The sequence below is a fragment of the Diceros bicornis genome, chromosome 5, assembly GCF_020826845.1.
Source record: "Diceros bicornis minor isolate mBicDic1 chromosome 5, mDicBic1.mat.cur, whole genome shotgun sequence".
Lineage (NCBI taxonomy): Eukaryota > Metazoa > Chordata > Mammalia > Perissodactyla > Rhinocerotidae > Diceros > Diceros bicornis.
The window spans coordinates 76,040,181-76,048,218 of NC_080744.1; the positions used below are offsets into that span (position 1 = coordinate 76,040,181).

An 8,038-nucleotide genomic window follows, 5' to 3' on the forward strand; every position below is an offset into this window, starting at 1 on the left:
ACTCAAACCACAGCAAATTCCCGCCCGGGCACCTGGCACCTGGCATTTCCACAGCCAGCGGGTTGCCGGCTGGCCTGCTGGCCTTCTAGGAAACGTTCAAGCCCCTGCCTGCCTGCTCCAAACAAGCAGCATCCTCACGCCTGCAAAACAAGTCCCCCTCGTTGGAGCCCCCAACACTGCGGCTGCACGAGGGCCAGGGAGCCTCACGCGGGACGGCCCTAAGGGAATTCTGACTGTGCATGAGTCGACCCCACCCCATTCAACCTCTGACCCCTTCCCTTTGGCCCCCTGACACCACAGACGATCTCACAGAGAGGACAAACGCTTCCTCCACGAAGACAAGACAAACAAGCAAACGAGGACACAGCTCCCACACAAGGAGACGTGGTCCTCCTCCACGCTAGACGTCTGTCCCCGGGGCAGGGCGCCTAGGATCGCAGCACTCTCGGTCTCGGCCACGCCCACAGGCTTCCACAAAGGAATCCCAACCCCTGCCAGGAGGATGTCAGCCACCCGGCCCAGGAAAAGCAAACTCTCCTGGAGTAACGCTTTCACCTTGGAAGCTCCGTGCCCGAGGGGGCAAAGGGGCAGACAGAACGTTCGCCTAAGCAATGTGGAGCAGAGGTGGCTGGCGGGCAGTCGTGGGCCTCTCGATCTCTTCAAGGCACCAGGAAGAGAACCACTGAGCGCCACTCCTCAGGAAGTGAGATGCCACCTACCGTAAAGGTCCTCTACCTCAGCGCATCCTCACGGACCCCGAAGCCTTCCCTGGCAGGCACCAGGCGGCAGCCCCCTTAGGGCCCAACGGCACCCCTGGCAAGCCCACGGCAGAGGCTGGAACACAACCAGGCGGTACAGCCTATGGAAGCCCGTGGAATCACGCTACGACCGGTCCTCTCCGTGCCCTACCCTCCCTGTCCACCGCGTCAGCCACCACAGTGTCTTGATCTCAGTGCTGGGTCCACATCGCAGCCGATCTTGGGCCCCCTTTGTGTCGACCGGGTGACGAGGTGCAATACAAGAGCTGCCAACGGCAGCACTGGGGCCTAGTTCCTCGGACCCCGCCCCCAAACCCACGGGCCGATCAAACCTCCTCACCGAGCAGCAAGGCAAGAACAGCTACTGCTACTTGCCTGGCCGAAACAGGGGCTCCGACCAGAAACCAGGGAAGAGTCTGCCGTTCGCCTTCGAGACACAGACCCCCGGGGCTACGTCTCAAGCCAGAACCTGGCCAACACATACTCCCTGCCGGGAACTCCCTGGGCCTGTGGCAACGCCACCCTCTCCGACTCTACAACTGGGATGCCACCGGGCCGCCACGCCAGCAGCGGCTGGCCATTCGACCAAGCCCCTCCGATTCGTGAACGCCCAACTAAAGCGGTCAAACTACTGATGCAAAGACGGGAGACCCTAGGACGCTGACGCCCTGGTGGTGGCTGCACGAGCGTGATCAACGAGAAGCTGTCCCTCACTCCTGTCAACCTTGGGGAAGACAAGGTGCTGGACCTCAGTTTCGATGAGAACGACGGTAGTGAGTTCTCACTCATTGTGTTCAGATTTCCAAGGAATGCATTTGAGGGAGTCATCATCGATCCGAGCACCTTCTGGGCAGCTGGAAGTTGTCACAAGGGAGGCTGGGTGGCGCAGCGGGTGAGCCCATCACCTCAGAGGCCGCCAGCAGCCTGGAGAATCCAGGATCCAAGCCAACGAGCAAGGGGAACTCTCCATCCACCCTTAGAGCGTGACCCCGCATGCCCCTGGGGACACGCGGACAAGAAGCCTCCAAGGACGCTCCACGAATCCTAAAGCCAACGGCATCAGCTGGGCGCAAAGGAATTCTTACCGTCCTAAGCGATCCACGGGGCCGGCGCGCACCGTAAGCCACGCCTCTTCCGGGATTCCCTCGCATCTCCGCTCAACGGAGGACAGGCAGCTCTTCTCTTCCTGGTCGACGGCAAGCTTTGCACGGAGATTCCACCTGAGAAGTGCAGACAAATCACATGGCTGCTTGAGAAACGTAGCCAGGGTCTTAGGGAACAAGATCCAGGCCAAGGATTCCCCCGGGGCAAGCCCTGCATCTTCCTGCCCTCTACCTCTTTCCCTCAGCCACGACGGAAGGCGTGTGTGTGTGACACCACCAGGGCGGGACGGTGTGCAGCTAGGTGCGTGTGCGTGTCTTCGGGTGCGGAGGCCGAAGCCCCTGAAAAGGCTCGTCTTCCGCACAGACCCCCTGGCCTCAAGCCCTGCCACACGACGGCGGAGGACCGGTGACTTCCCAAGAAACGACGCCAACTTTGACCCCTACTGGTCAGGCGGCTGACCTCTAGGGAAGGCTGCTCCACTAGGCCCCAGACTCCCTCTGTCACAGCCACTCCTTCTGACCAACGGAAAACGAGACGCTAGCAGGCACACGCTCCGCCCGATTGCGGATGCTAAGGCTAGCTGGACCTTGGGTCCCCGCAAGCCGCCCCACGTGAACCGCACTTGAGGCGAACGCAGTGGCCACCGCCGTAACTAAACCGCCGACTCGAGGGCCTCCACCACGGGGACACGGGCTATAGGGAAGAAGCAGCCCATCTCAATCTGGAGTGGCCCCGCCACTTCAGGCCAGGTACCTCTTCGACCTAACTAATACGAAATGCCCACCGCGGGCCAGCAGGAAACCCGCCGGGAGGTGGAGGTCTACGGCCACCATGACCCACGCTAAAACCCGACTGAACCTCGAGCAAATTCCCATCCAGGGCCCTGGCATTTCCACAGCCGGCCGCTCTTTGGAACCTGGCCTTCCGGGAATCGGTCAACACACGGCTGCCCCGTCCAAAGCAGCACCCCCGGGCCTTCAAAACAAGTCCCCCAAGAGGTGCCTGGAACACTACACACACATCGGGGAGAAGTGAGCCTCAGGGAGGTCAGCCATGCAGGAATTTTGACTTTGCCTAACTCGACCCACCAGCTTCAACCGTTGACGCCTTCTTCGACACCTCTTACACCACAAACGACCTCCCATGGCTCAAAGGCTGGCTTCACCCAGGAAGACGAGAGCAAGACTTAAACTAGGACACGCACTCCACGCAAGGAGACGTGGACGTTTCCCAAGCTACACGTCTCTCCGGGGCAGTGCGCCTCGGGTCACAGCAACAGCCCCCGTCTCTGGCACGCCCACGGGCTTCCACAGATACGGCTAAAGTCCTCCGAGGGGGAATGATCCAACTGTGCCAGGAAAAGTGGACCAGCCTGGAGGTACACTTTCTCCTTGCAAACTCCGTGCCCAAGATCAGAGGGCAGAGGATCAGAGACAACGTTCGCCTAAGGACTCCATGAGCAGCGGTGGCCGGCCCGCAGTCCCGAGCCAGTGGCCCTCTTCAAGGGACCAGGAAGGGAACCATTTGGCGCCACCACTCTGGAACAGACATGCCACCCACCACAAGGGTCACCTACCACAGTGCATACACACGGGCCCGCAAGCCTTCTCTGGTACGCACCAAGTGGCAGCCCCGTCAGAGCCAGGAGACATCCCTGACAAGCCCATGACGGCACTTGGAACACAACGAGACAGTCCGTCCCCTGGAAGCCCATGGCATCACACTAGGACCTGTCCTCTCTGTGCCCTTCCCCCCACCGTACAAGCCATCAGCCGGCACAGTGTCTTGACACAAGCGTGAGGTGCACAGCACAGTCCACCTTTGGGCGCCTTTGTGAGGATCGGGCGAGTGGGTCACGCAGAGGAACTCCACCTGCGGGACCGCAGCCTTAGCCTGAACTCTGCCGCCTGCCCCAAACCCCGACGGACGCTCCGGTTGCCTCACCAAGCCAAAAGGCAGTGAAGGGGTAATGGCTCCCTGTCTGGCCTGGGCCTCTAATCAGAAACCACGGGGACTTCTGCTGTTCAGCTCTGAGACGCAGACCCCCGAGGGGTTTCGTCTGAAGCGGGAACCAGGCCCACGCAGACACAACGCCGTGAGCTCACGGGGCCTACGCCAGCGCCGACACCTAACCCTAGGATGCGAGCTGGCAGCCACGCCGTGCGAGAGCCAGGCCATTCACCCAGGACCTCCGATTGACGGACGCCCAACGAATGCGGAGAAGGGAACGAGCCCCAAGGCGAGAGGCTCTCACACGCTGACGCCCTGGGCTGGTGTTTGGACGAGTGTGACCAAGGGGAAGCTGTCCCTCACTCCTGCCGTCCCTGGGGAAGACAACGTGCTGGACCTCAGTTTCGATGAGAACGACGGTAGTGAGTTCTCACTCATTTTGTTCAGATTTTCCAAGGAATGCATATGAGGGAGTCATCATCGATCCGAGCACATTCTGGGAACCTGGAACAAGTCAGAGGACAGGCTGGCCGGCTCAGCGGGTGAGCCCATCGCCTCCGAGTCCGCCAGCAGCCTGGAGAATCCAGAGCCAAGCCACCGAGCGAGAGGAACAGTCGATCCACCCTTAGAGCACGAGCCCGCATGCCACTGGGGACACGCGGACAGACAGCCTCTAAGGCAGGTCCACGAGAGCCCAGGGCCAAAGGCAGAACTGGCGACAACGTAAGGCTTACCGTCCTGAGCCACCCACGGGCACCGTGCGCATCCTGGGCCACACTACTTCCGCCGTTCCCTCGCACCTCGGCTCATCAAAGGACACGAAGGTCTTCTCTCTCTGTGGCCGGCAGCGAGCTTCGCACGGCACTTGCCCCTGACAAGGGTAGAGACATCACACGCCTGCTTGAGAAACGTACCCAGGGGGTCAGATAACAAGATCCAGGCCAGAGTTTCCCCCGGGGTCACCTGCCATCTGCTTGTCCTCTACCTCTATCCCTTACGGGTGACCGAAGGCGTGTGTGACACCACGAGTGGAGGCAGGTATGCAGGACTGGGCGTGCGCGCGTGCGCCCGTGCGTGTGTGTTCGTGTGCGGAGACCTCGGCACCTGAAAAAGCATGCCGTCCGCACAGACGCCTGGCCTCGTGCCCCACCACCCGATGCAGGAGACCGGTGACTTCCAAAGCGGGAACGCCAACTTTGACCTCTGGAGGCTGCTCAAATTGGCCACGAGCTCCCTCTCTGAGAACCACTCCTTCTGAGCAAAGGGCACCGAGAAGCTACAGACAGCCTCGCGCCGACCGTGGACGTGATGTCAACGTGGACATCGTGTCCCCACGAGCCGCCTCAGGTGAACCGCACGTGACGGAAATGCGGCTGCCAGCAGAGCAAAATGACTGACAGGAAAGCTGGCCGCACGGGGACACGGGCAGCAGAACACAAGCAGCCCGTCTTCAACTGAAGTGGCCAAACGACTTCAGACCGGGCTCCGGTTTGGCCTCACTAAGCCCAAAGGCCCTCAGCGGGCCGGCAGGAGACCCCACTGGAACGGGTGGTCTTCAGCCACCACGACCCAGGGTAAAACCCGACTCAAACCACAGCAAATTCCCGCCCGGGCACCTGGCACCTGGCATTTCCACAGCCAGCGGGTTGCCGGCTGGCCTGCTGGCCTTCTAGGAAACGTTCAAGCCCCTGCCTGCCTGCTCCAAACAAGCAGCATCCTCACGCCTGCAAAACAAGTCCCCCTCGTTGGAGCCCCCAACACTGCGGCTGCACGAGGGCCAGGGAGCCTCACGCGGGACGGCCCTAAGGGAATTCTGACTGTGCATGAGTCGACCCCACCCCATTCAACCTCTGACCCCTTCCCTTTGGCCCCCTGACACCACAGACGATCTCACAGAGAGGACAAACGCTTCCTCCACGAAGACAAGACAAACAAGCAAACGAGGACACAGCTCCCACACAAGGAGACGTGGTCCTCCTCCACGCTAGACGTCTGTCCCCGGGGCAGGGCGCCTAGGATCGCAGCACTCTCGGTCTCGGCCACGCCCACAGGCTTCCACAAAGGAATCCCAACCCCTGCCAGGAGGATGTCAGCCACCCGGCCCAGGAAAAGCAAACTCTCCTGGAGTAACGCTTTCACCTTGGAAGCTCCGTGCCCGAGGGGGCAAAGGGGCAGACAGAACGTTCGCCTAAGCAATGTGGAGCAGAGGTGGCTGGCGGGCAGTCGTGGGCCTCTCGATCTCTTCAAGGCACCAGGAAGAGAACCACTGAGCGCCACTCCTCAGGAAGTGAGATGCCACCTACCGTAAAGGTCCTCTACCTCAGCGCATCCTCACGGACCCCGAAGCCTTCCCTGGCAGGCACCAGGCGGCAGCCCCCTTAGGGCCCAACGGCACCCCTGGCAAGCCCACGGCAGAGGCTGGAACACAACCAGGCGGTACAGCCTATGGAAGCCCGTGGAATCACGCTACGACCGGTCCTCTCCGTGCCCTACCCTCCCTGTCCACCGCGTCAGCCACCACAGTGTCTTGATCTCAGTGCTGGGTCCACATCGCAGCCGATCTTGGGCCCCCTTTGTGTCGACCGGGTGACGAGGTGCAATACAAGAGCTGCCAACGGCAGCACTGGGGCCTAGTTCCTCGGACCCCGCCCCCAAACCCACGGGCCGATCAAACCTCCTCACCGAGCAGCAAGGCAAGAACAGCTACTGCTACTTGCCTGGCCGAAACAGGGGCTCCGACCAGAAACCAGGGAAGAGTCTGCCGTTCGCCTTCGAGACACAGACCCCCGGGGCTACGTCTCAAGCCAGAACCTGGCCAACACATACTCCCTGCCGGGAACTCCCTGGGCCTGTGGCAACGCCACCCTCTCCGACTCTACAACTGGGATGCCACCGGGCCGCCACGCCAGCAGCGGCTGGCCATTCGACCAAGCCCCTCCGATTCGTGAACGCCCAACTAAAGCGGTCAAACTACTGATGCAAAGACGGGAGACCCTAGGACGCTGACGCCCTGGTGGTGGCTGCACGAGCGTGATCAACGAGAAGCTGTCCCTCACTCCTGTCAACCTTGGGGAAGACAAGGTGCTGGACCTCAGTTTCGATGAGAACGACGGTAGTGAGTTCTCACTCATTGTGTTCAGATTTCCAAGGAATGCATTTGAGGGAGTCATCATCGATCCGAGCACCTTCTGGGCAGCTGGAAGTTGTCACAAGGGAGGCTGGGTGGCGCAGCGGGTGAGCCCATCACCTCAGAGGCCGCCAGCAGCCTGGAGAATCCAGGATCCAAGCCAACGAGCAAGGGGAACTCTCCATCCACCCTTAGAGCGTGACCCCGCATGCCCCTGGGGACACGCGGACAAGAAGCCTCCAAGGCCGCTCCACGAATCCTAAAGCCAACGGCATCAGCTGGGCGCAAAGGAATTCTTACCGTCCTAAGCGATCCACGGGGCCGGCGCGCACCGTAAGCCACGCCTCTTCCGGGATTCCCTCGCATCTCCGCTCAACGGAGGACAGGCAGCTCTTCTCTTCCTGGTCGACGGCAAGCTTTGCACGGAGATTCCACCTGAGAAGTGCAGACAAATCACATGGCTGCTTGAGAAACGTAGCCAGGGTCTTAGGGAACAAGATCCAGGCCAAGGATTCCCCCGGGGCAAGCCCTGCATCTTCCTGCCCTCTACCTCTTTCCCTCAGCCACGACGGAAGGCGTGTGTGTGTGACACCACCAGGGCGGGACGGTGTGCAGCTAGGTGCGTGTGCGTGTCTTCGGGTGCGGAGGCCGAAGCCCCTGAAAAGGCTCGTCTTCCGCACAGACCCCCTGGCCTCAAGCCCTGCCACACGACGGCGGAGGACCGGTGACTTCCCAAGAAACGACGCCAACTTTGACCCCTACTGGTCAGGCGGCTGACCTCTAGGGAAGGCTGCTCCACTAGGCCCCAGACTCCCTCTGTCACAGCCACTCCTTCTGACCAACGGAAAACGAGACGCTAGCAGGCACACGCTCCGCCCGATTGCGGATGCTAAGGCTAGCTGGACCTTGGGTCCCCGCAAGCCGCCCCACGTGAACCGCACTTGAGGCGAACGCAGTGGCCACCGCCGTAACTAAACCGCCGACTCGAGGGCCTCCACCACGGGGACACGGGCTATAGGGAAGAAGCAGCCCATCTCAATCTGGAGTGGCCCCGCCACTTCAGGCCAGGTACCTCTTCGACCTAACTAATACGAAATGC

General features: G+C 61.3%; 3 non-coding genes across 3 annotated transcripts; all 3 read right to left on the reverse strand.

Annotated features, from left to right (window-relative positions):
- Positions 1-1,502: 1,502 nt before the first annotated feature.
- Positions 1,503-1,595, reverse strand: LOC131406621 (small nucleolar RNA SNORD116). Its single transcript, XR_009220255.1, has one exon. It is a non-coding gene; the product is annotated as a small nucleolar RNA SNORD116 (small nucleolar RNA).
- A 2,610-nt stretch (positions 1,596-4,205) lies between these two features.
- On the reverse strand, positions 4,206-4,299 carry LOC131406568 (small nucleolar RNA SNORD116). Its single transcript, XR_009220206.1, has one exon. It is a non-coding gene; the product is annotated as a small nucleolar RNA SNORD116 (small nucleolar RNA).
- A 2,599-nt stretch (positions 4,300-6,898) lies between these two features.
- Positions 6,899-6,991, reverse strand: LOC131406622 (small nucleolar RNA SNORD116). Its single transcript, XR_009220256.1, has one exon. It is a non-coding gene; the product is annotated as a small nucleolar RNA SNORD116 (small nucleolar RNA).
- Between the last annotated feature and the right edge of the window lie 1,047 nt (positions 6,992-8,038).